Here is a 23779-nt window from a genome sequence, read left to right on the forward strand (position 1 = left end):
GGACTTGGAGAAGAGCTTTTATTATCCATTTATTTTTTGTGAGTTTTATTTTAACAAATGCACTCCGCTTTGAAGACTTTTAACAGACACTCACTGACATGGACAAGCTGAAAACCATTTTATACCTTTAATTTATGACGTTATCTGTAATGCATTTTAAACACTTTTTTTAAATGTTGTTTTACAGAGAACATTTATCTATTTATTGACGTGTTGTATTTTAAAAGGTAACTTGGAATTGACATATTATGAATCATGTTTGAATTGAGTGTCAATAAAATTTTTCTCAAAAGAAAAAAATCTGTTCTTATCAGTTTAATATCTGATATGTCCCCTATAAGGGGGCAACATATTAAATGGATTTTTAGCACCGGGAGCTGAGACGAGGGGCTTGCTCCGTCCACTCCACGCATCGACCCGGTATTGCAGTGCCTCCGGGGGCGGTGCACCCTTCTCCTGCCTTGTGTAAAACCAAAATACTGACCCAAACGCAGAGGTTCGTCGCTCTGCCGGACGCCGGCCCGAAAAAGGCGCCAGTCGAGGGGGGGCGGCCAGCTGAAGCCTCGAAGAAGGCAGCGAGATTTGCACTTTATGATTGGCAGACGACGAGGGGATATTTGGGACCGGCATGGCTGTTAAATGTGCCCTGCACTTCCCCTCCCTTTCTCCCACTCGTCATCGAGAGCCCGAGTATTTCGGATGCTCGGTAGCCTGTGTCCAAAAGCCAGGCCTTCATTTCTCCGATTGGATAGAGCCTCTCAGAAGGTGGGGAGGGGACACTGCGGCGCCTCCGTAGGCCCGGCACGGTTGGCCAACACGGTGGAGGAACCGCAGCGTAGAAAGGATACAAGAAACTAAAACACCTCAAATGAAGCAAGAAAACCTGCTACAACTGCTAAATCGGTGAATAAAACACACTTACCTTCTCGTCTTTGGTCTGGTCAAGGTGGCAGTCCGGCAGAGGACAGGTAGGCAGTCCTCGGGACCAATGAATTCCTTGTTGCAAAAGTTTTTCAGCTACGGCAAAGTTGAAATTTTATTCACAAGGAATGAGGTGAATCTCCTCCCAGAAAAGCTGGTGACACAAAACGAAGCCCCAAACCGGCAAAGGTTTTAACCAGAAAGAGGAGGCCATTGCAGTCTTGGCCAAAAGGCCGAGAAGCGATCGGCCACATTTCCCCTCCCTTTCTCTCACTCGTCATCGAGAGGCTACAAGAGCCCGAGTCGTTCGGTAGCCTCTGTCCAAAAGCCAGGCCTTCGTCTCTCCGCAGCCCGATTGGATAGAGCCTGCCATGACCTGGGGAGGGGTAGGGGAACGGGCGTGGCCTGGTACTTGGGACTCGAGAGGCAGAGTGAGGCTTACCGTGAGGGTAGTGGCCGGGACGACTAGGCTCGTCGGCGGCTCTGGAGGAGGGGCCCGTACTTACTCGGGTTTCTCTTCATAACGTACAAGTCTTTCGCCTTTTACTAAAGACTTCCGTGGAGAGGGACGCCAATGAGTTAAAACTATTTTTGGCAGGCTCTGCCGTGTGGCCGAGCCTCGTGCGTTTGTGAAAAGGAAATAAAACGCCGCCCCCGGCAAGGTTGAGCGGTGCGACGAGGCGCGCTCGGGAGGAGGTGCTGAGACTCAGCCGTTGTTATGCGCAGTTGAAACCACTGCGCCACGGCAGGGGGAGAACTGCTCCGGGAGGTGGGCGCTGGAAGCAACCAGCGGGGGTTATCGCTTCTCGGCCTTTTGGCTAAGATCAAGTGTAGTATCTGTTCTTATCAGTTTAATATCTGATATGTCCCCTATAAGGGGGCAACATATTAAATGGATTTTTAGCACCGGGAGCTGAGACGAGGGGCTTGCTCCGTCCACTCCACGCATCGACCCGGTATTGCAGTGCCTCCGGGGGCGGTGCACCCTTCTCCTGCCTTGTGTAAAACCAAAATACTGACCCAAACGCAGAGGTCGTCGCTCTGCCGGACGCCGGCCCGAAAAAGGCGCCAGTCGAGGGGGGCGGCCAGCTGAAGCCTCGAAGAAGGCAGCGAGATTTGCACTTTATGATTGGCAGACGACGAGGGGATATTTGGGACCGGCATGGCTGTTAAATGTGCCCTGCACTTCCCCTCCCTTTCTCCCACTCGTCATCGAGAGCCCGAGTATTTCGGATGCTCGGTAGCCTGTGTCCAAAAGCCAGGCCTTCATTTCTCCGATTGGATAGAGCCTCTCAGAAGGTGGGGAGGGGACACTGCGGCGCCTCCGTAGGCCCGGCACGGTTGGCCAACACGGTGGAGGAACCGCAGCGTAGAAAGGATACAAGAAACTAAAACACCTCAAATGAAGCAAGAAAACCTGCTACAACTGCTAAATCGGTGAATAAAACACACTTACCTTCTCGTCTTTGGTCTGGTCAAGGTGGCAGTCCGGCAGAGGACAGGTAGGCAGTCCTCGGGACCAATGAATTCCTTGTTGCAAAAGTTTTTCAGCTACGGCAAAGTTGAAATTTTATTCACAAGGAATGAGGTGAATCTCCTCCCAGAAAAGCTGGTGACACAAAACGAAGCCCCAAACCGGCAAAGGTTTTAACCAGAAAGAGGAGGCCATTGCAGTCTTGGCCAAAAGGCCGAGAAGCGATCGGCCACATTTCCCCTCCCTTTCTCTCACTCGTCATCGAGAGGCTACAAGAGCCCGAGTCGTTCGGTAGCCTCTGTCCAAAAGCCAGGCCTTCGTCTCTCCGCAGCCCGATTGGATAGAGCCTGCCATGACCTGGGGAGGGGTAGGGGAACGGGCGTGGCCTGGTACTTGGGACTCGAGAGGCAGAGTGAGGCTTACCGTGAGGGTAGTGGCCGGGACGACTAGGCTCGTCGGCGGCTCTGGAGGAGGGGCCCGTACTTACTCGGGTTTCTCTTCATAACGTACAAGTCTTTCGCCTTTTACTAAAGACTTCCGTGGAGAGGGACGCCAATGAGTTAAAACTATTTTTGGCAGGCTCTGCCGTGTGGCCGAGCCTCGTGCGTTTGTGAAAAGGAAATAAAACGCCGCCCCCGGCAAGGTTGAGCGGTGCGACGAGGCGCGCTCGGGAGGAGGTGCTGAGACTCAGCCGTTGTTATGCGCAGTTGAAACCACTGCGCCACGGCAGGGGGAGAACTGCTCCGGGAGGTGGGCGCTGGAAGCAACCAGCGGGGGTTATCGCTTCTCGGCCTTTTGGCTAAGATCAAGTGTAGTATCTGTTCTTATCAGTTTAATATCTGATATGTCCCCTATAAGGGGGCAACATATTAAATGGATTTTTAGCACCGGGAGCTGAGACGAGGGGCTTGCTCCGTCCACTCCACGCATCGACCCGGTATTGCAGTGCCTCCGGGGGCGGTGCACCCTTCTCCTGCCTTGTGTAAAACCAAAATACTGACCCAAACGCAGAGGTTCGTCGCTCTGCCGGACGCCGGCCCGAAAAAGGCGCCAGTCGAGGGGGGGCGGCCAGCTGAAGCCTCGAAGAAGGCAGCGAGATTTGCACTTTATGATTGGCAGACGACGAGGGGATATTTGGGACCGGCATGGCTGTTAAATGTGCCCTGCACTTCCCCTCCCTTTCTCCCACTCGTCATCGAGAGCCCGAGTATTTCGGATGCTCGGTAGCCTGTGTCCAAAAGCCAGGCCTTCATTTCTCCGATTGGATAGAGCCTCTCAGAAGGTGGGGAGGGGACACTGCGGCGCCTCCGTAGGCCCGGCACGGTTGGCCAACACGGTGGAGGAACCGCAGCGTAGAAAGGATACAAGAAACTAAAACACCTCAAATGAAGCAAGAAAACCTGCTACAACTGCTAAATCGGTGAATAAAACACACTTACCTTCTCGTCTTTGGTCTGGTCAAGGTGGCAGTCCGGCAGAGGACAGGTAGGCAGTCCTCGGGACCAATGAATTCCTTGTTGCAAAAGTTTTTCAGCTACGGCAAAGTTGAAATTTTATTCACAAGGAATGAGGTGAATCTCCTCCCAGAAAAGCTGGTGACACAAAACGAAGCCCCAAACCGGCAAAGGTTTTAACCAGAAAGAGGAGGCCATTGCAGTCTTGGCCAAAAGGCCGAGAAGCGATCGGCCACATTTCCCCTCCCTTTCTCTCACTCGTCATCGAGAGGCTACAAGAGCCCGAGTCGTTCGGTAGCCTCTGTCCAAAAGCCAGGCCTTCGTCTCTCCGCAGCCCGATTGGATAGAGCCTGCCATGACCTGGGGAGGGGTAGGGGAACGGGCGTGGCCTGGTACTTGGGACTCGAGAGGCAGAGTGAGGCTTACCGTGAGGGTAGTGGCCGGGACGACTAGGCTCGTCGGCGGCTCTGGAGGAGGGGCCCGTACTTACTCGGGTTTCTCTTCATAACGTACAAGTCTTTCGCCTTTTACTAAAGACTTCCGTGGAGAGGGACGCCAATGAGTTAAAACTATTTTTGGCAGGCTCTGCCGTGTGGCCGAGCCTCGTGCGTTTGTGAAAAGGAAATAAAACGCCGCCCCCGGCAAGGTTGAGCGGTGCGACGAGGCGCGCTCGGGAGGAGGTGCTGAGACTCAGCCGTTGTTATGCGCAGTTGAAACCACTGCGCCACGGCAGGGGGAGAACTGCTCCGGGAGGTGGGCGCTGGAAGCAACCAGCGGGGGTTATCGCTTCTCGGCCTTTTGGCTAAGATCAAGTGTAGTATCTGTTCTTATCAGTTTAATATCTGATATGTCCCCTATAAGGGGGCAACATATTAAATGGATTTTTAGCACCGGGAGCTGAGACGAGGGGCTTGCTCCGTCCACTCCACGCATCGACCCGGTATTGCAGTGCCTCCGGGGGCGGTGCACCCTTCTCCTGCCTTGTGTAAAACCAAAATACTGACCCAAACGCAGAGGTTCGTCGCTCTGCCGGACGCCGGCCCGAAAAAGGCGCCAGTCGAGGGGGGGCGGCCAGCTGAAGCCTCGAAGAAGGCAGCGAGATTTGCACTTTATGATTGGCAGACGACGAGGGGATATTTGGGACCGGCATGGCTGTTAAATGTGCCCTGCACTTCCCCTCCCTTTCTCCCACTCGTCATCGAGAGCCCGAGTATTTCGGATGCTCGGTAGCCTGTGTCCAAAAGCCAGGCCTTCATTTCTCCGATTGGATAGAGCCTCTCAGAAGGTGGGGAGGGGACACTGCGGCGCCTCCGTAGGCCCGGCACGGTTGGCCAACACGGTGGAGGAACCGCAGCGTAGAAAGGATACAAGAAACTAAAACACCTCAAATGAAGCAAGAAAACCTGCTACAACTGCTAAATCGGTGAATAAAACACACTTACCTTCTCGTCTTTGGTCTGGTCAAGGTGGCAGTCCGGCAGAGGACAGGTAGGCAGTCCTCGGGACCAATGAATTCCTTGTTGCAAAAGTTTTTCAGCTACGGCAAAGTTGAAATTTTATTCACAAGGAATGAGGTGAATCTCCTCCCAGAAAAGCTGGTGACACAAAACGAAGCCCCAAACCGGCAAAGGTTTTAACCAGAAAGAGGAGGCCATTGCAGTCTTGGCCAAAAGGCCGAGAAGCGATCGGCCACATTTCCCCTCCCTTTCTCTCACTCGTCATCGAGAGGCTACAAGAGCCCGAGTCGTTCGGTAGCCTCTGTCCAAAAGCCAGGCCTTCGTCTCTCCGCAGCCCGATTGGATAGAGCCTGCCATGACCTGGGGAGGGGTAGGGGAACGGGCGTGGCCTGGTACTTGGGACTCGAGAGGCAGAGTGAGGCTTACCGTGAGGGTAGTGGCCGGGACGACTAGGCTCGTCGGCGGCTCTGGAGGAGGGGCCCGTACTTACTCGGGTTTCTCTTCATAACGTACAAGTCTTTCGCCTTTTACTAAAGACTTCCGTGGAGAGGGACGCCAATGAGTTAAAACTATTTTTGGCAGGCTCTGCCGTGTGGCCGAGCCTCGTGCGTTTGTGAAAAGGAAATAAAACGCCGCCCCCGGCAAGGTTGAGCGGTGCGACGAGGCGCGCTCGGGAGGAGGTGCTGAGACTCAGCCGTTGTTATGCGCAGTTGAAACCACTGCGCCACGGCAGGGGGAGAACTGCTCCGGGAGGTGGGCGCTGGAAGCAACCAGCGGGGGTTATCGCTTCTCGGCCTTTTGGCTAAGATCAAGTGTAGTATCTGTTCTTATCAGTTTAATATCTGATATGTCCCCTATAAGGGGGCAACATATTAAATGGATTTTTAGCACCGGGAGCTGAGACGAGGGGCTTGCTCCGTCCACTCCACGCATCGACCCGGTATTGCAGTGCCTCCGGGGGCGGTGCACCCTTCTCCTGCCTTGTGTAAAACCAAAATACTGACCCAAACGCAGAGGTTCGTCGCTCTGCCGGACGCCGGCCCGAAAAAGGCGCCAGTCGAGGGGGGGCGGCCAGCTGAAGCCTCGAAGAAGGCAGCGAGATTTGCACTTTATGATTGGCAGACGACGAGGGGATATTTGGGACCGGCATGGCTGTTAAATGTGCCCTGCACTTCCCCTCCCTTTCTCCCACTCGTCATCGAGAGCCCGAGTATTTCGGATGCTCGGTAGCCTGTGTCCAAAAGCCAGGCCTTCATTTCTCCGATTGGATAGAGCCTCTCAGAAGGTGGGGAGGGGACACTGCGGCGCCTCCGTAGGCCCGGCACGGTTGGCCAACACGGTGGAGGAACCGCAGCGTAGAAAGGATACAAGAAACTAAAACACCTCAAATGAAGCAAGAAAACCTGCTACAACTGCTAAATCGGTGAATAAAACACACTTACCTTCTCGTCTTTGGTCTGGTCAAGGTGGCAGTCCGGCAGAGGACAGGTAGGCAGTCCTCGGGACCAATGAATTCCTTGTTGCAAAAGTTTTTCAGCTACGGCAAAGTTGAAATTTTATTCACAAGGAATGAGGTGAATCTCCTCCCAGAAAAGCTGGTGACACAAAACGAAGCCCCAAACCGGCAAAGGTTTTAACCAGAAAGAGGAGGCCATTGCAGTCTTGGCCAAAAGGCCGAGAAGCGATCGGCCACATTTCCCCTCCCTTTCTCTCACTCGTCATCGAGAGGCTACAAGAGCCCGAGTCGTTCGGTAGCCTCTGTCCAAAAGCCAGGCCTTCGTCTCTCCGCAGCCCGATTGGATAGAGCCTGCCATGACCTGGGGAGGGGTAGGGGAACGGGCGTGGCCTGGTACTTGGGACTCGAGAGGCAGAGTGAGGCTTACCGTGAGGGTAGTGGCCGGGACGACTAGGCTCGTCGGCGGCTCTGGAGGAGGGGCCCGTACTTACTCGGGTTTCTCTTCATAACGTACAAGTCTTTCGCCTTTTACTAAAGACTTCCGTGGAGAGGGACGCCAATGAGTTAAAACTATTTTTGGCAGGCTCTGCCGTGTGGCCGAGCCTCGTGCGTTTGTGAAAAGGAAATAAAACGCCGCCCCCGGCAAGGTTGAGCGGTGCGACGAGGCGCGCTCGGGAGGAGGTGCTGAGACTCAGCCGTTGTTATGCGCAGTTGAAACCACTGCGCCACGGCAGGGGGAGAACTGCTCCGGGAGGTGGGCGCTGGAAGCAACCAGCGGGGGTTATCGCTTCTCGGCCTTTTGGCTAAGATCAAGTGTAGTATCTGTTCTTATCAGTTTAATATCTGATATGTCCCCTATAAGGGGGCAACATATTAAATGGATTTTTAGCACCGGGAGCTGAGACGAGGGGCTTGCTCCGTCCACTCCACGCATCGACCCGGTATTGCAGTGCCTCCGGGGGCGGTGCACCCTTCTCCTGCCTTGTGTAAAACCAAAATACTGACCCAAACGCAGAGGTTCGTCGCTCTGCCGGACGCCGGCCCGAAAAAGGCGCCAGTCGAGGGGGGGCGGCCAGCTGAAGCCTCGAAGAAGGCAGCGAGATTTGCACTTTATGATTGGCAGACGACGAGGGGATATTTGGGACCGGCATGGCTGTTAAATGTGCCCTGCACTTCCCCTCCCTTTCTCCCACTCGTCATCGAGAGCCCGAGTATTTCGGATGCTCGGTAGCCTGTGTCCAAAAGCCAGGCCTTCATTTCTCCGATTGGATAGAGCCTCTCAGAAGGTGGGGAGGGGACACTGCGGCGCCTCCGTAGGCCCGGCACGGTTGGCCAACACGGTGGAGGAACCGCAGCGTAGAAAGGATACAAGAAACTAAAACACCTCAAATGAAGCAAGAAAACCTGCTACAACTGCTAAATCGGTGAATAAAACACACTTACCTTCTCGTCTTTGGTCTGGTCAAGGTGGCAGTCCGGCAGAGGACAGGTAGGCAGTCCTCGGGACCAATGAATTCCTTGTTGCAAAAGTTTTTCAGCTACGGCAAAGTTGAAATTTTATTCACAAGGAATGAGGTGAATCTCCTCCCAGAAAAGCTGGTGACACAAAACGAAGCCCCAAACCGGCAAAGGTTTTAACCAGAAAGAGGAGGCCATTGCAGTCTTGGCCAAAAGGCCGAGAAGCGATCGGCCACATTTCCCCTCCCTTTCTCTCACTCGTCATCGAGAGGCTACAAGAGCCCGAGTCGTTCGGTAGCCTCTGTCCAAAAGCCAGGCCTTCGTCTCTCCGCAGCCCGATTGGATAGAGCCTGCCATGACCTGGGGAGGGGTAGGGGAACGGGCGTGGCCTGGTACTTGGGACTCGAGAGGCAGAGTGAGGCTTACCGTGAGGGTAGTGGCCGGGACGACTAGGCTCGTCGGCGGCTCTGGAGGAGGGGCCCGTACTTACTCGGGTTTCTCTTCATAACGTACAAGTCTTTCGCCTTTTACTAAAGACTTCCGTGGAGAGGGACGCCAATGAGTTAAAACTATTTTTGGCAGGCTCTGCCGTGTGGCCGAGCCTCGTGCGTTTGTGAAAAGGAAATAAAACGCCGCCCCCGGCAAGGTTGAGCGGTGCGACGAGGCGCGCTCGGGAGGAGGTGCTGAGACTCAGCCGTTGTTATGCGCAGTTGAAACCACTGCGCCACGGCAGGGGGAGAACTGCTCCGGGAGGTGGGCGCTGGAAGCAACCAGCGGGGGTTATCGCTTCTCGGCCTTTTGGCTAAGATCAAGTGTAGTATCTGTTCTTATCAGTTTAATATCTGATATGTCCCCTATAAGGGGGCAACATATTAAATGGATTTTTAGCACCGGGAGCTGAGACGAGGGGCTTGCTCCGTCCACTCCACGCATCGACCCGGTATTGCAGTGCCTCCGGGGGCGGTGCACCCTTCTCCTGCCTTGTGTAAAACCAAAATACTGACCCAAACGCAGAGGTTCGTCGCTCTGCCGGACGCCGGCCCGAAAAAGGCGCCAGTCGAGGGGGGGCGGCCAGCTGAAGCCTCGAAGAAGGCAGCGAGATTTGCACTTTATGATTGGCAGACGACGAGGGGATATTTGGGACCGGCATGGCTGTTAAATGTGCCCTGCACTTCCCCTCCCTTTCTCCCACTCGTCATCGAGAGCCCGAGTATTTCGGATGCTCGGTAGCCTGTGTCCAAAAGCCAGGCCTTCATTTCTCCGATTGGATAGAGCCTCTCAGAAGGTGGGGAGGGGACACTGCGGCGCCTCCGTAGGCCCGGCACGGTTGGCCAACACGGTGGAGGAACCGCAGCGTAGAAAGGATACAAGAAACTAAAACACCTCAAATGAAGCAAGAAAACCTGCTACAACTGCTAAATCGGTGAATAAAACACACTTACCTTCTCGTCTTTGGTCTGGTCAAGGTGGCAGTCCGGCAGAGGACAGGTAGGCAGTCCTCGGGACCAATGAATTCCTTGTTGCAAAAGTTTTTCAGCTACGGCAAAGTTGAAATTTTATTCACAAGGAATGAGGTGAATCTCCTCCCAGAAAAGCTGGTGACACAAAACGAAGCCCCAAACCGGCAAAGGTTTTAACCAGAAAGAGGAGGCCATTGCAGTCTTGGCCAAAAGGCCGAGAAGCGATCGGCCACATTTCCCCTCCCTTTCTCTCACTCGTCATCGAGAGGCTACAAGAGCCCGAGTCGTTCGGTAGCCTCTGTCCAAAAGCCAGGCCTTCGTCTCTCCGCAGCCCGATTGGATAGAGCCTGCCATGACCTGGGGAGGGGTAGGGGAACGGGCGTGGCCTGGTACTTGGGACTCGAGAGGCAGAGTGAGGCTTACCGTGAGGGTAGTGGCCGGGACGACTAGGCTCGTCGGCGGCTCTGGAGGAGGGGCCCGTACTTACTCGGGTTTCTCTTCATAACGTACAAGTCTTTCGCCTTTTACTAAAGACTTCCGTGGAGAGGGACGCCAATGAGTTAAAACTATTTTTGGCAGGCTCTGCCGTGTGGCCGAGCCTCGTGCGTTTGTGAAAAGGAAATAAAACGCCGCCCCCGGCAAGGTTGAGCGGTGCGACGAGGCGCGCTCGGGAGGAGGTGCTGAGACTCAGCCGTTGTTATGCGCAGTTGAAACCACTGCGCCACGGCAGGGGGAGAACTGCTCCGGGAGGTGGGCGCTGGAAGCAACCAGCGGGGGTTATCGCTTCTCGGCCTTTTGGCTAAGATCAAGTGTAGTATCTGTTCTTATCAGTTTAATATCTGATATGTCCCCTATAAGGGGGCAACATATTAAATGGATTTTTAGCACCGGGAGCTGAGACGAGGGGCTTGCTCCGTCCACTCCACGCATCGACCCGGTATTGCAGTGCCTCCGGGGGCGGTGCACCCTTCTCCTGCCTTGTGTAAAACCAAAATACTGACCCAAACGCAGAGGTTCGTCGCTCTGCCGGACGCCGGCCCGAAAAAGGCGCCAGTCGAGGGGGGGCGGCCAGCTGAAGCCTCGAAGAAGGCAGCGAGATTTGCACTTTATGATTGGCAGACGACGAGGGGATATTTGGGACCGGCATGGCTGTTAAATGTGCCCTGCACTTCCCCTCCCTTTCTCCCACTCGTCATCGAGAGCCCGAGTATTTCGGATGCTCGGTAGCCTGTGTCCAAAAGCCAGGCCTTCATTTCTCCGATTGGATAGAGCCTCTCAGAAGGTGGGGAGGGGACACTGCGGCGCCTCCGTAGGCCCGGCACGGTTGGCCAACACGGTGGAGGAACCGCAGCGTAGAAAGGATACAAGAAACTAAAACACCTCAAATGAAGCAAGAAAACCTGCTACAACTGCTAAATCGGTGAATAAAACACACTTACCTTCTCGTCTTTGGTCTGGTCAAGGTGGCAGTCCGGCAGAGGACAGGTAGGCAGTCCTCGGGACCAATGAATTCCTTGTTGCAAAAGTTTTTCAGCTACGGCAAAGTTGAAATTTTATTCACAAGGAATGAGGTGAATCTCCTCCCAGAAAAGCTGGTGACACAAAACGAAGCCCCAAACCGGCAAAGGTTTTAACCAGAAAGAGGAGGCCATTGCAGTCTTGGCCAAAAGGCCGAGAAGCGATCGGCCACATTTCCCCTCCCTTTCTCTCACTCGTCATCGAGAGGCTACAAGAGCCCGAGTCGTTCGGTAGCCTCTGTCCAAAAGCCAGGCCTTCGTCTCTCCGCAGCCCGATTGGATAGAGCCTGCCATGACCTGGGGAGGGGTAGGGGAACGGGCGTGGCCTGGTACTTGGGACTCGAGAGGCAGAGTGAGGCTTACCGTGAGGGTAGTGGCCGGGACGACTAGGCTCGTCGGCGGCTCTGGAGGAGGGGCCCGTACTTACTCGGGTTTCTCTTCATAACGTACAAGTCTTTCGCCTTTTACTAAAGACTTCCGTGGAGAGGGACGCCAATGAGTTAAAACTATTTTTGGCAGGCTCTGCCGTGTGGCCGAGCCTCGTGCGTTTGTGAAAAGGAAATAAAACGCCGCCCCCGGCAAGGTTGAGCGGTGCGACGAGGCGCGCTCGGGAGGAGGTGCTGAGACTCAGCCGTTGTTATGCGCAGTTGAAACCACTGCGCCACGGCAGGGGGAGAACTGCTCCGGGAGGTGGGCGCTGGAAGCAACCAGCGGGGGTTATCGCTTCTCGGCCTTTTGGCTAAGATCAAGTGTAGTATCTGTTCTTATCAGTTTAATATCTGATATGTCCCCTATAAGGGGGCAACATATTAAATGGATTTTTAGCACCGGGAGCTGAGACGAGGGGCTTGCTCCGTCCACTCCACGCATCGACCCGGTATTGCAGTGCCTCCGGGGGCGGTGCACCCTTCTCCTGCCTTGTGTAAAACCAAAATACTGACCCAAACGCAGAGGTTCGTCGCTCTGCCGGACGCCGGCCCGAAAAAGGCGCCAGTCGAGGGGGGCGGCCAGCTGAAGCCTCGAAGAAGGCAGCGAGATTTGCACTTTATGATTGGCAGACGACGAGGGGATATTTGGGACCGGCATGGCTGTTAAATGTGCCCTGCACTTCCCCTCCCTTTCTCCCACTCGTCATCGAGAGCCCGAGTATTTCGGATGCTCGGTAGCCTGTGTCCAAAAGCCAGGCCTTCATTTCTCCGATTGGATAGAGCCTCTCAGAAGGTGGGGAGGGGACACTGCGGCGCCTCCGTAGGCCCGGCACGGTTGGCCAACACGGTGGAGGAACCGCAGCGTAGAAAGGATACAAGAAACTAAAACACCTCAAATGAAGCAAGAAAACCTGCTACAACTGCTAAATCGGTGAATAAAACACACTTACCTTCTCGTCTTTGGTCTGGTCAAGGTGGCAGTCCGGCAGAGGACAGGTAGGCAGTCCTCGGGACCAATGAATTCCTTGTTGCAAAAGTTTTTCAGCTACGGCAAAGTTGAAATTTTATTCACAAGGAATGAGGTGAATCTCCTCCCAGAAAAGCTGGTGACACAAAACGAAGCCCCAAACCGGCAAAGGTTTTAACCAGAAAGAGGAGGCCATTGCAGTCTTGGCCAAAAGGCCGAGAAGCGATCGGCCACATTTCCCCTCCCTTTCTCTCACTCGTCATCGAGAGGCTACAAGAGCCCGAGTCGTTCGGTAGCCTCTGTCCAAAAGCCAGGCCTTCGTCTCTCCGCAGCCCGATTGGATAGAGCCTGCCATGACCTGGGGAGGGGTAGGGGAACGGGCGTGGCCTGGTACTTGGGACTCGAGAGGCAGAGTGAGGCTTACCGTGAGGGTAGTGGCCGGGACGACTAGGCTCGTCGGCGGCTCTGGAGGAGGGGCCCGTACTTACTCGGGTTTCTCTTCATAACGTACAAGTCTTTCGCCTTTTACTAAAGACTTCCGTGGAGAGGGACGCCAATGAGTTAAAACTATTTTTGGCAGGCTCTGCCGTGTGGCCGAGCCTCGTGCGTTTGTGAAAAGGAAATAAAACGCCGCCCCCGGCAAGGTTGAGCGGTGCGACGAGGCGCGCTCGGGAGGAGGTGCTGAGACTCAGCCGTTGTTATGCGCAGTTGAAACCACTGCGCCACGGCAGGGGGAGAACTGCTCCGGGAGGTGGGCGCTGGAAGCAACCAGCGGGGGTTATCGCTTCTCGGCCTTTTGGCTAAGATCAAGTGTAGTATCTGTTCTTATCAGTTTAATATCTGATATGTCCCCTATAAGGGGGCAACATATTAAATGGATTTTTAGCACCGGGAGCTGAGACGAGGGGCTTGCTCCGTCCACTCCACGCATCGACCCGGTATTGCAGTGCCTCCGGGGGCGGTGCACCCTTCTCCTGCCTTGTGTAAAACCAAAATACTGACCCAAACGCAGAGGTTCGTCGCTCTGCCGGACGCCGGCCCGAAAAAGGCGCCAGTCGAGGGGGGGCGGCCAGCTGAAGCCTCGAAGAAGGCAGCGAGATTTGCACTTTATGATTGGCAGACGACGAGGGGATATTTGGGACCGGCATGGCTGTTAAATGTGCCCTGCACTTCCCCTCCCTTTCTCCCACTCGTCATCGAGAGCCCGAGTATTTCGGATGCTCGGTAGCCTGTGTCCAAAAGCCAGGCCTTCATTTCTCCGATTGGATAGAGCCTCTCAGAAGGTGGGGAGGGGACACTGCGGCGCCTCCGTAGGCCCGGCACGGTTGGCCAACACGGTGGAGGAACCGCAGCGTAGAAAGGATACAAGAAACTAAAACACCTCAAATGAAGCAAGAAAACCTGCTACAACTGCTAAATCGGTGAATAAAACACACTTACCTTCTCGTCTTTGGTCTGGTCAAGGTGGCAGTCCGGCAGAGGACAGGTAGGCAGTCCTCGGGACCAATGAATTCCTTGTTGCAAAAGTTTTTCAGCTACGGCAAAGTTGAAATTTTATTCACAAGGAATGAGGTGAATCTCCTCCCAGAAAAGCTGGTGACACAAAACGAAGCCCCAAACCGGCAAAGGTTTTAACCAGAAAGAGGAGGCCATTGCAGTCTTGGCCAAAAGGCCGAGAAGCGATCGGCCACATTTCCCCTCCCTTTCTCTCACTCGTCATCGAGAGGCTACAAGAGCCCGAGTCGTTCGGTAGCCTCTGTCCAAAAGCCAGGCCTTCGTCTCTCCGCAGCCCGATTGGATAGAGCCTGCCATGACCTGGGGAGGGGTAGGGGAACGGGCGTGGCCTGGTACTTGGGACTCGAGAGGCAGAGTGAGGCTTACCGTGAGGGTAGTGGCCGGGACGACTAGGCTCGTCGGCGGCTCTGGAGGAGGGGCCCGTACTTACTCGGGTTTCTCTTCATAACGTACAAGTCTTTCGCCTTTTACTAAAGACTTCCGTGGAGAGGGACGCCAATGAGTTAAAACTATTTTTGGCAGGCTCTGCCGTGTGGCCGAGCCTCGTGCGTTTGTGAAAAGGAAATAAAACGCCGCCCCCGGCAAGGTTGAGCGGTGCGACGAGGCGCGCTCGGGAGGAGGTGCTGAGACTCAGCCGTTGTTATGCGCAGTTGAAACCACTGCGCCACGGCAGGGGGAGAACTGCTCCGGGAGGTGGGCGCTGGAAGCAACCAGCGGGGGTTATCGCTTCTCGGCCTTTTGGCTAAGATCAAGTGTAGTATCTGTTCTTATCAGTTTAATATCTGATATGTCCCCTATAAGGGGGCAACATATTAAATGGATTTTTAGCACCGGGAGCTGAGACGAGGGGCTTGCTCCGTCCACTCCACGCATCGACCCGGTATTGCAGTGCCTCCGGGGGCGGTGCACCCTTCTCCTGCCTTGTGTAAAACCAAAATACTGACCCAAACGCAGAGGTTCGTCGCTCTGCCGGACGCCGGCCCGAAAAAGGCGCCAGTCGAGGGGGGGCGGCCAGCTGAAGCCTCGAAGAAGGCAGCGAGATTTGCACTTTATGATTGGCAGACGACGAGGGGATATTTGGGACCGGCATGGCTGTTAAATGTGCCCTGCACTTCCCCTCCCTTTCTCCCACTCGTCATCGAGAGCCCGAGTATTTCGGATGCTCGGTAGCCTGTGTCCAAAAGCCAGGCCTTCATTTCTCCGATTGGATAGAGCCTCTCAGAAGGTGGGGAGGGGACACTGCGGCGCCTCCGTAGGCCCGGCACGGTTGGCCAACACGGTGGAGGAACCGCAGCGTAGAAAGGATACAAGAAACTAAAACACCTCAAATGAAGCAAGAAAACCTGCTACAACTGCTAAATCGGTGAATAAAACACACTTACCTTCTCGTCTTTGGTCTGGTCAAGGTGGCAGTCCGGCAGAGGACAGGTAGGCAGTCCTCGGGACCAATGAATTCCTTGTTGCAAAAGTTTTTCAGCTACGGCAAAGTTGAAATTTTATTCACAAGGAATGAGGTGAATCTCCTCCCAGAAAAGCTGGTGACACAAAACGAAGCCCCAAACCGGCAAAGGTTTTAACCAGAAAGAGGAGGCCATTGCAGTCTTGGCCAAAAGGCCGAGAAGCGATCGGCCACATTTCCCCTCCCTTTCTCTCACTCGTCATCGAGAGGCTACAAGAGCCCGAGTCGTTCGGTAGCCTCTGTCCAAAAGCCAGGCCTTCGTCTCTCCGCAGCCCGATTGGATAGAGCCTGCCATGACCTGGGGAGGGGTAGGGGAACGGGCGTGGCCTGGTACTTGGGACTCGAGAGGCAGAGTGAGGCTTACCGTGAGGGTAGTGGCCGGGACGACTAGGCTCGTCGGCGGCTCTGGAGGAGGGGCCCGTACTTACTCGGGTTTCTCTTCATAACGTACAAGTCTTTCGCCTTTTACTAAAGACTTCCGTGGAGAGGGACGCCAATGAGTTAAAACTATTTTTGGCAGGCTCTGCCGTGTGGCCGAGCCTCGTGCGTTTGTGAAAAGGAAATAAAACGCCGCCCCCGGCAAGGTTGAGCGGTGCGACGAGGCGCGCTCGGGAGGAGGTGCTGAGACTCAGCCGTTGTTATGCGCAGTTGAAACCACTGCGCCACGGCAGGGGGAGAACTGCTCCGGGAGGTGGGCGCTGGAAGCAACCAGCGGGGGTTATCGCTTCTCGGCCTTTTGGCTAAGATCAAGTGTAGTATCTGTTCTTATCAGTTTAATATCTGATATGTCCCCTATAAGGGGGCAACATATTAAATGGATTTTTAGCACCGGGAGCTGAGACGAGGGGCTTGCTCCGTCCACTCCACGCATCGACCCGGTATTGCAGTGCCTCCGGGGGCGGTGCACCCTTCTCCTGCCTTGTGTAAAACCAAAATACTGACCCAAACGCAGAGGTTCGTCGCTCTGCCGGACGCCGGCCCGAAAAAGGCGCCAGTCGAGGGGGGGCGGCCAGCTGAAGCCTCGAAGAAGGCAGCGAGATTTGCACTTTATGATTGGCAGACGACGAGGGGATATTTGGGACCGGCATGGCTGTTAAATGTGCCCTGCACTTCCCCTCCCTTTCTCCCACTCGTCATCGAGAGCCCGAGTATTTCGGATGCTCGGTAGCCTGTGTCCAAAAGCCAGGCCTTCATTTCTCCGATTGGATAGAGCCTCTCAGAAGGTGGGGAGGGGACACTGCGGCGCCTCCGTAGGCCCGGCACGGTTGGCCAACACGGTGGAGGAACCGCAGCGTAGAAAGGATACAAGAAACTAAAACACCTCAAATGAAGCAAGAAAACCTGCTACAACTGCTAAATCGGTGAATAAAACACACTTACCTTCTCGTCTTTGGTCTGGTCAAGGTGGCAGTCCGGCAGAGGACAGGTAGGCAGTCCTCGGGACCAATGAATTCCTTGTTGCAAAAGTTTTTCAGCTACGGCAAAGTTGAAATTTTATTCACAAGGAATGAGGTGAATCTCCTCCCAGAAAAGCTGGTGACACAAAACGAAGCCCCAAACCGGCAAAGGTTTTAACCAGAAAGAGGAGGCCATTGCAGTCTTGGCCAAAAGGCCGAGAAGCGATCGGCCACATTTCCCCTCCCTTTCTCTCACTCGTCATCGAGAGGCTACAAGAGCCCGAGTCGTTCGGTAGCCTCTGTCCAAAAGCCAGGCCTTCGTCTCTCCGCAGCCCGATTGGATAGAGCCTGCCATGACCTGGGGAGGGGTAGGGGAACGGGCGTGGCCTGGTACTTGGGACTCGAGAGGCAGAGTGAGGCTTACCGTGAGGGTAGTGGCCGGGACGACTAGGCTCGTCGGCGGCTCTGGAGGAGGGGCCCGTACTTACTCGGGTTTCTCTTCATAACGTACAAGTCTTTCGCCTTTTACTAAAGACTTCCGTGGAGAGGGACGCCAATGAGTTAAAACTATTTTTGGCAGGCTCTGCCGTGTGGCCGAGCCTCGTGCGTTTGTGAAAAGGAAATAAAACGCCGCCCCCGGCAAGGTTGAGCGGTGCGACGAGGCGCGCTCGGGAGGAGGTGCTGAGACTCAGCCGTTGTTATGCGCAGTTGAAACCACTGCGCCACGGCAGGGGGAGAACTGCTCCGGGAGGTGGGCGCTGGAAGCAACCAGCGGGGGTTATCGCTTCTCGGCCTTTTGGCTAAGATCAAGTGTAGTATCTGTTCTTATCAGTTTAATATCTGATATGTCCCCTATAAGGGGGCAACATATTAAATGGATTTTTAGCACCGGGAGCTGAGACGAGGGGCTTGCTCCGTCCACTCCACGCATCGACCCGGTATTGCAGTGCCTCCGGGGGCGGTGCACCCTTCTCCTGCCTTGTGTAAAACCAAAATACTGACCCAAACGCAGAGGTTCGTCGCTCTGCCGGACGCCGGCCCGAAAAAGGCGCCAGTCGAGGGGGGGCGGCCAGCTGAAGCCTCGAAGAAGGCAGCGAGATTTGCACTTTATGATTGGCAGACGACGAGGGGATATTTGGGACCGGCATGGCTGTTAAATGTGCCCTGCACTTCCCCTCCCTTTCTCCCACTCGTCATCGAGAGCCCGAGTATTTCGGATGCTCGGTAGCCTGTGTCCAAAAGCCAGGCCTTCATTTCTCCGATTGGATAGAGCCTCTCAGAAGGTGGGGAGGGGACACTGCGGCGCCTCCGTAGGCCCGGCACGGTTGGCCAACACGGTGGAGGAACCGCAGCGTAGAAAGGATACAAGAAACTAAAACACCTCAAATGAAGCAAGAAAACCTGCTACAACTGCTAAATCGGTGAATAAAACACACTTACCTTCTCGTCTTTGGTCTGGTCAAGGTGGCAGTCCGGCAGAGGACAGGTAGGCAGTCCTCGGGACCAATGAATTCCTTGTTGCAAAAGTTTTTCAGCTACGGCAAAGTTGAAATTTTATTCACAAGGAATGAGGTGAATCTCCTCCCAGAAAAGCTGGTGACACAAAACGAAGCCCCAAACCGGCAAAGGTTTTAACCAGAAAGAGGAGGCCATTGCAGTCTTGGCCAAAAGGCCGAGAAGCGATCGGCCACATTTCCCCTCCCTTTCTCTCACTCGTCATCGAGAGGCTACAAGAGCCCGAGTCGTTCGGTAGCCTCTGTCCAAAAGCCAGGCCTTCGTCTCTCCGCAGCCCGATTGGATAGAGCCTGCCATGACCTGGGGAGGGGTAGGGGAACGGGCGTGGCCTGGTACTTGGGACTCGAGAGGCAGAGTGAGGCTTACCGTGAGGGTAGTGGCCGGGACGACTAGGCTCGTCGGCGGCTCTGGAGGAGGGGCCCGTACTTACTCGGGTTTCTCTTCATAACGTACAAGTCTTTCGCCTTTTACTAAAGACTTCCGTGGAGAGGGACGCCAATGAGTTAAAACTATTTTTGGCAGGCTCTGCCGTGTGGCCGAGCCTCGTGCGTTTGTGAAAAGGAAATAAAACGCCGCCCCCGGCAAGGTTGAGCGGTGCGACGAGGCGCGCTCGGGAGGAGGTGCTGAGACTCAGCCGTTGTTATGCGCAGTTGAAACCACTGCGCCACGGCAGGGGGAGAACTGCTCCGGGAGGTGGGCGCTGGAAGCAACCAGCGGGGGTTATCGCTTCTCGGCCTTTTGGCTAAGATCAAGTGTAGTATCTGTTCTTATCAGTTTAATATCTGATATGTCCCCTATAAGGGGGCAACATATTAAATGGATTTTTAGCACCGGGAGCTGAGACGAGGGGCTTGCTCCGTCCACTCCACGCATCGACCCGGTATTGCAGTGCCTCCGGGGGCGGTGCACCCTTCTCCTGCCTTGTGTAAAACCAAAATACTGACCCAAACGCAGAGGTCGTCGCTCTGCCGGACGCCGGCCCGAAAAAGGCGCCAGTCGAGGGGGGGCGGCCAGCTGAAGCCTCGAAGAAGGCAGCGAGATTTGCACTTTATGATTGGCAGACGACGAGGGGATATTTGGGACCGGCATGGCTGTTAAATGTGCCCTGCACTTCCCCTCCCTTTCTCCCACTCGTCATCGAGAGCCCGAGTATTTCGGATGCTCGGTAGCCTGTGTCCAAAAGCCAGGCCTTCATTTCTCCGATTGGATAGAGCCTCTCAGAAGGTGGGGAGGGGACACTGCGGCGCCTCCGTAGGCCCGGCACGGTTGGCCAACACGGTGGAGGAACCGCAGCGTAGAAAGGATACAAGAAACTAAAACACCTCAAATGAAGCAAGAAAACCTGCTACAACTGCTAAATCGGTGAATAAAACACACTTACCTTCTCGTCTTTGGTCTGGTCAAGGTGGCAGTCCGGCAGAGGACAGGTAGGCAGTCCTCGGGACCAATGAATTCCTTGTTGCAAAAGTTTTTCAGCTACGGCAAAGTTGAAATTTTATTCACAAGGAATGAGGTGAATCTCCTCCCAGAAAAGCTGGTGACACAAAACGAAGCCCCAAACCGGCAAAGGTTTTAACCAGAAAGAGGAGGCCATTGCAGTCTTGGCCAAAAGGCCGAGAAGCGATCGGCCACATTTCCCCTCCCTTTCTCTCACTCGTCATCGAGAGGCTACAAGAGCCCGAGTCGTTCGGTAGCCTCTGTCCAAAAGCCAGGCCTTCGTCTCTCCGCAGCCCGATTGGATAGAGCCTGCCATGACCTGGGGAGGGGTAGGGGAACGGGCGTGGCCTGGTACTTGGGACTCGAGAGGCAGAGTGAGGCTTACCGTGAGGGTAGTGGCCGGGACGACTAGGCTCGTCGGCGGCTCTGGAGGAGGGGCCCGTACTTACTCGGGTTTCTCTTCATAACGTACAAGTCTTTCGCCTTTTACTAAAGACTTCCGTGGAGAGGGACGCCAATGAGTTAAAACTATTTTTGGCAGGCTCTGCCGTGTGGCCGAGCCTCGTGCGTTTGTGAAAAGGAAATAAAACGCCGCCCCCGGCAAGGTTGAGCGGTGCGACGAGGCGCGCTCGGGAGGAGGTGCTGAGACTCAGCCGTTGTTATGCGCAGTTGAAACCACTGCGCCACGGCAGGGGGAGAACTGCTCCGGGAGGTGGGCGCTGGAAGCAACCAGCGGGGGTTATCGCTTCTCGGCCTTTTGGCTAAGACTGCGATCGCCTCCTGTGTCTGGATAAAACTTTTGCCTGTTTGTGGCGAAGTGTTACCAGGTTTTTGGGAGGATACTCACATTATTCCTTGTGAATAAAATTTCAACTTTGTTGTAGTTGAAATTGTTTCACACAAAGGAATTCATTGGTTCAGAGGACTGCTTACCTGTACTCTGCCGGAATAACATCTCGACCAGGCCAAACAAGACAAGGTAAGTGTGTTTTATTCACCTTTTAACATTTTTAGTAGATTTTATTGCTCTTTTTAGAGCATTCTTTTACCTTATTTTAGTTGACTTGGTTTTAGACTGTTTTAGGTGTTTTAGCTTCTTTTACCACTTTTACGTTGTGGTGCCTCCACCATGGCGGCCAACCATGCCGGCATGAGGAGGCACCACAGTGTCAGATTTACATTCAAAGAAAAAGATGGGAAAACCCTTGTTATGTCAAGGCTTGACTTCTCAAGGAAAATGATCCAGAACATTTTGAAATTCTCCCCGCAGGATATAAATTGTATTTTGACTCTGCCATTTGGAAAAGGTTTCGATGTGAGTTTTGTCTCTGCTGCCGTGTTCAGAGATTTCTGGACACGCTTCGAAAATGAAAAACCCCAGTTTACTGCATTTAATGTTGAGAAACTGACTGATAATGCCGCTAAAACGGTAATTGTCAGAATGTTCAATGAGACTGTGAATGCAGATGACATTTGTTTGTGGCTGGGCAGATTTTGCACTGTTAAAGGCCAGGCTACCAAAGTGAGAGATGAGGATGGCATCTGGAATTGCGCTTGGAGGGTCCCCATCCAACAATGGCAAGACCCTCAAGGCTTCCAGGGCCTGAAACATCTGCCATCCATGATAGTTCTGGGAAACAACAGGGGCTACATTCATTACCAGGGCCAGCCCAAACTCTGCCGCAAGTGTGGTGAGAATGGGCACCTGGCAGAAGCGTGCCAGCAGATCATTTGTGGTAAATGTAGAGAAATTGGGCATACTTTCGAGGAATGCACCAATGGCAGAAAGTGCAATCTTTGTGGAGAAACAAACCACCTCTTCAGAGATTGCCCTAAGTCGTTTGCCAACAAATTAAAGGCAGCAAAGGCACAAAATGGCGGACAAGACGAAGCAGTTAGAGAGCTAATTGAAGAGGCTGGGCTGGAGAATTCAAATCTCCCGCCAAATCCTGTGATTGGAGGAGAAGGACCAGTAGAGGCGGGAGAAGGGGAGGGGCCTGCAGCTGCCCCACAAGTGGAGAACAGGGAAGAAGCAGTGGCAGTGCAGGCAGAAGGCGGAGCTAGCTCAGTGACTGGCTCAGAACAAAAATTTGGCCAGTCACAGAGTGATAGCGAGGATGTCCCCCTCCCCAATGCCCAGCCGGCCAAGAGACTAATTTCAGAATTGTCTTCTGAGTCTCCTGGAGCCTCGGAAAAGAGGGGAAGAGCTGAGAGCTACTCAGACAGTTCATCTGTGGAGGAGCCCAGAGTCTTCCCCTCCAATTCGCCTAATGAAGTCTCTTTTTTAACTATAGCTCTGCAATCAACCCCTAAGGACTCAAAGCTCAATGCCACCCTGCGTCAGAGGCCAACTCCTAGAGTCCGAAAGGGAAATGGAGCTCAACCCCGTCATCTCTCACCCATGAGAATGAAGGAAGAGCTCCATTCACAAGAAATCCACTAACTGCTGTGTTTTTAAACATTTGAAATCCCCCTTTTTTTTAGTCTTTTAAGATGTCATACCTGCAAATTTTAACCATACTCATGACACTCACCTTCTCAACTATCAATGTGAGGAGTGTGAAGTCGAGAGTTAGAGCCCAGATTGTTTTATCCTTTCTTAACTCTTTTAAGTCTGACGTGTTTTTAATACAGGAATGCGGCCTACCATTTTTAAAACACTACAGAGAATGGGAGGAGTTATGGCCACAAACGTCGATATGGAGCGGCTCAAATGAAAACAAAAATGATGGAGTGGCCATTTTAATAAAAAACCCTCTAGTCTTGGTGAAGGGCAGCACTGTGGTGAGAGATGGTCGGGCACTTTTAACACACTTGACTTTTATGGGGAAGGATTTTAACGTCTTAAATATTTATGGCTTTAATGACAAGAACGACAGGTATGACCTTTTAGAAGACCTGCAGCCCCACATGCTAGGCAGGGCACCTTTAGTTGTAGGGGGGGATTTTAATTGTATTTTAAGCAGGAACGACAGGAGAAGAATAGGGGACGATTTTAAAGTGGACAAGACTTCAGTTTTACTTCAAAGCATATGCAGTGATTTTAGACTTGTGGACTGTTTTAAAACCATGCATCCCAGAGAGGAGGGCTTCACCTGGTTCAGTAGTGATGGCACCCGAGCCTCTCGCATAGACTACATTTTATCACGTGATTGCCCACCAACCGATGCTAGATTGGAACCTGTTTTCTTTTCTGATCACGCAATTCTTTCCTGCACCCTTTCACTCTCTTCCGGTGTGACGGCAGGAAGTGGTCTGTGGAAGCTCAATTGCTCCCTGTTAGAAGACAGGGAGCTAGTTAGGCTGTACAGGGAGCAATACCGAGAGTGGCAGACCCTTCAAGACTTTTACGATACACGTGCACAGTGGTGGGAAATGGTGAAGGGAAAGACAAAGACGTTTTACAGACAGGCAGGGAAAAGAAAGAAAAAGAGGGACAACAGACGCATGTTGGGACTGCAGAAACGGCTTCAGAGGTATTTTAAACTAATCCAACATGGAATGGATTTTAATGAAGAGATAAAACAATTAAAACAGAGTCGGTTTTAGCAGAAATTAATAGCAAAGGTGTGATTTTAAGAAGCAAGGAAAGGGAAATGGAGGAAGGAGAGAAGTGCACAAGATATTTTTTTAAGAAAATCGTAAATAAAGGGGGGCCATGTTGAGACTTAAAAAGAAAACGGGTGCACAGCTGACACAACAGAGGAAATCAAAGAAACTGTTGAACATTTTTACCGTGAACTGTACGCATACAAAACTGTTAACGGGGACACCATGACCGAAGTTTTAAAATCCATTGACCAAGCAACAAACGACAACGTGCTTTTAACCCAAGATTTTAAGATACCGGAATCGCCGGAGAAG

The 23779-nt window shown here is 53.5% G+C and overlaps 27 non-coding genes and 1 pseudogene across 27 annotated transcripts; all 28 read left to right on the plus strand.

Annotated features, from left to right (window-relative positions):
* The first annotated feature begins 274 nt into the window (after positions 1–274).
* On the plus strand, positions 275–454 carry LOC119883785 (annotated as a pseudogene).
* Positions 455–1423: 969 nt separating this feature from the next.
* LOC119883880 lies at positions 1424–1536 on the plus strand. Its single transcript, XR_005440834.1, has one exon. It is a non-coding gene; the product is annotated as a U5 spliceosomal RNA (small nuclear RNA).
* A 183-nt stretch (positions 1537–1719) lies between these two features.
* On the plus strand, positions 1720–1911 carry LOC119883919. Its single transcript, XR_005440870.1, has one exon. It is a non-coding gene; the product is annotated as a U2 spliceosomal RNA (small nuclear RNA).
* A 967-nt stretch (positions 1912–2878) lies between these two features.
* LOC119883882 lies at positions 2879–2991 on the plus strand. The gene has a single exon (XR_005440835.1). It is a non-coding gene; the product is annotated as a U5 spliceosomal RNA (small nuclear RNA).
* A 183-nt stretch (positions 2992–3174) lies between these two features.
* Positions 3175–3366, plus strand: LOC119883920. Its single transcript, XR_005440871.1, has one exon. It is a non-coding gene; the product is annotated as a U2 spliceosomal RNA (small nuclear RNA).
* Positions 3367–4335: 969 nt separating this feature from the next.
* LOC119883883 lies at positions 4336–4448 on the plus strand. The gene has a single exon (XR_005440836.1). It is a non-coding gene; the product is annotated as a U5 spliceosomal RNA (small nuclear RNA).
* A 183-nt stretch (positions 4449–4631) lies between these two features.
* Positions 4632–4823, plus strand: LOC119883922. The gene has a single exon (XR_005440873.1). It is a non-coding gene; the product is annotated as a U2 spliceosomal RNA (small nuclear RNA).
* Positions 4824–5792: 969 nt separating this feature from the next.
* LOC119883884 lies at positions 5793–5905 on the plus strand. The gene has a single exon (XR_005440837.1). It is a non-coding gene; the product is annotated as a U5 spliceosomal RNA (small nuclear RNA).
* Positions 5906–6088: 183 nt separating this feature from the next.
* On the plus strand, positions 6089–6280 carry LOC119883923. Its single transcript, XR_005440874.1, has one exon. It is a non-coding gene; the product is annotated as a U2 spliceosomal RNA (small nuclear RNA).
* A 969-nt stretch (positions 6281–7249) lies between these two features.
* LOC119883885 lies at positions 7250–7362 on the plus strand. Its single transcript, XR_005440838.1, has one exon. It is a non-coding gene; the product is annotated as a U5 spliceosomal RNA (small nuclear RNA).
* A 183-nt stretch (positions 7363–7545) lies between these two features.
* Positions 7546–7737, plus strand: LOC119883924. Its single transcript, XR_005440875.1, has one exon. It is a non-coding gene; the product is annotated as a U2 spliceosomal RNA (small nuclear RNA).
* Positions 7738–8706: 969 nt separating this feature from the next.
* Positions 8707–8819, plus strand: LOC119883887. The gene has a single exon (XR_005440840.1). It is a non-coding gene; the product is annotated as a U5 spliceosomal RNA (small nuclear RNA).
* A 183-nt stretch (positions 8820–9002) lies between these two features.
* On the plus strand, positions 9003–9194 carry LOC119883925. Its single transcript, XR_005440876.1, has one exon. It is a non-coding gene; the product is annotated as a U2 spliceosomal RNA (small nuclear RNA).
* A 969-nt stretch (positions 9195–10163) lies between these two features.
* LOC119883888 lies at positions 10164–10276 on the plus strand. Its single transcript, XR_005440841.1, has one exon. It is a non-coding gene; the product is annotated as a U5 spliceosomal RNA (small nuclear RNA).
* A 183-nt stretch (positions 10277–10459) lies between these two features.
* Positions 10460–10651, plus strand: LOC119883926. The gene has a single exon (XR_005440877.1). It is a non-coding gene; the product is annotated as a U2 spliceosomal RNA (small nuclear RNA).
* A 969-nt stretch (positions 10652–11620) lies between these two features.
* LOC119883889 lies at positions 11621–11733 on the plus strand. The gene has a single exon (XR_005440842.1). It is a non-coding gene; the product is annotated as a U5 spliceosomal RNA (small nuclear RNA).
* A 183-nt stretch (positions 11734–11916) lies between these two features.
* Positions 11917–12108, plus strand: LOC119883927. Its single transcript, XR_005440878.1, has one exon. It is a non-coding gene; the product is annotated as a U2 spliceosomal RNA (small nuclear RNA).
* Positions 12109–13076: 968 nt separating this feature from the next.
* On the plus strand, positions 13077–13189 carry LOC119883890. Its single transcript, XR_005440843.1, has one exon. It is a non-coding gene; the product is annotated as a U5 spliceosomal RNA (small nuclear RNA).
* Positions 13190–13372: 183 nt separating this feature from the next.
* On the plus strand, positions 13373–13564 carry LOC119883928. The gene has a single exon (XR_005440879.1). It is a non-coding gene; the product is annotated as a U2 spliceosomal RNA (small nuclear RNA).
* A 969-nt stretch (positions 13565–14533) lies between these two features.
* On the plus strand, positions 14534–14646 carry LOC119883891. Its single transcript, XR_005440844.1, has one exon. It is a non-coding gene; the product is annotated as a U5 spliceosomal RNA (small nuclear RNA).
* A 183-nt stretch (positions 14647–14829) lies between these two features.
* Positions 14830–15021, plus strand: LOC119883929. Its single transcript, XR_005440880.1, has one exon. It is a non-coding gene; the product is annotated as a U2 spliceosomal RNA (small nuclear RNA).
* A 969-nt stretch (positions 15022–15990) lies between these two features.
* LOC119883893 lies at positions 15991–16103 on the plus strand. The gene has a single exon (XR_005440846.1). It is a non-coding gene; the product is annotated as a U5 spliceosomal RNA (small nuclear RNA).
* Positions 16104–16286: 183 nt separating this feature from the next.
* Positions 16287–16478, plus strand: LOC119883930. Its single transcript, XR_005440881.1, has one exon. It is a non-coding gene; the product is annotated as a U2 spliceosomal RNA (small nuclear RNA).
* Positions 16479–17447: 969 nt separating this feature from the next.
* On the plus strand, positions 17448–17560 carry LOC119883894. Its single transcript, XR_005440847.1, has one exon. It is a non-coding gene; the product is annotated as a U5 spliceosomal RNA (small nuclear RNA).
* Positions 17561–17743: 183 nt separating this feature from the next.
* Positions 17744–17935, plus strand: LOC119883931. Its single transcript, XR_005440882.1, has one exon. It is a non-coding gene; the product is annotated as a U2 spliceosomal RNA (small nuclear RNA).
* Positions 17936–18904: 969 nt separating this feature from the next.
* Positions 18905–19017, plus strand: LOC119883895. The gene has a single exon (XR_005440848.1). It is a non-coding gene; the product is annotated as a U5 spliceosomal RNA (small nuclear RNA).
* A 183-nt stretch (positions 19018–19200) lies between these two features.
* On the plus strand, positions 19201–19392 carry LOC119883933. Its single transcript, XR_005440884.1, has one exon. It is a non-coding gene; the product is annotated as a U2 spliceosomal RNA (small nuclear RNA).
* A 968-nt stretch (positions 19393–20360) lies between these two features.
* Positions 20361–20473, plus strand: LOC119883896. The gene has a single exon (XR_005440849.1). It is a non-coding gene; the product is annotated as a U5 spliceosomal RNA (small nuclear RNA).
* The last annotated feature ends 3306 nt before the right edge of the window (positions 20474–23779 follow it).

This window comes from Micropterus salmoides, unplaced genomic scaffold, assembly GCF_014851395.1.
Source record: "Micropterus salmoides isolate LMB-PRFRI ecotype aquatic unplaced genomic scaffold, ASM1485139v1 Ms_hic_scaffold_3029, whole genome shotgun sequence".
In the NCBI taxonomy this organism is placed as follows: domain Eukaryota; kingdom Metazoa; phylum Chordata; class Actinopteri; order Centrarchiformes; family Centrarchidae; genus Micropterus; species Micropterus salmoides.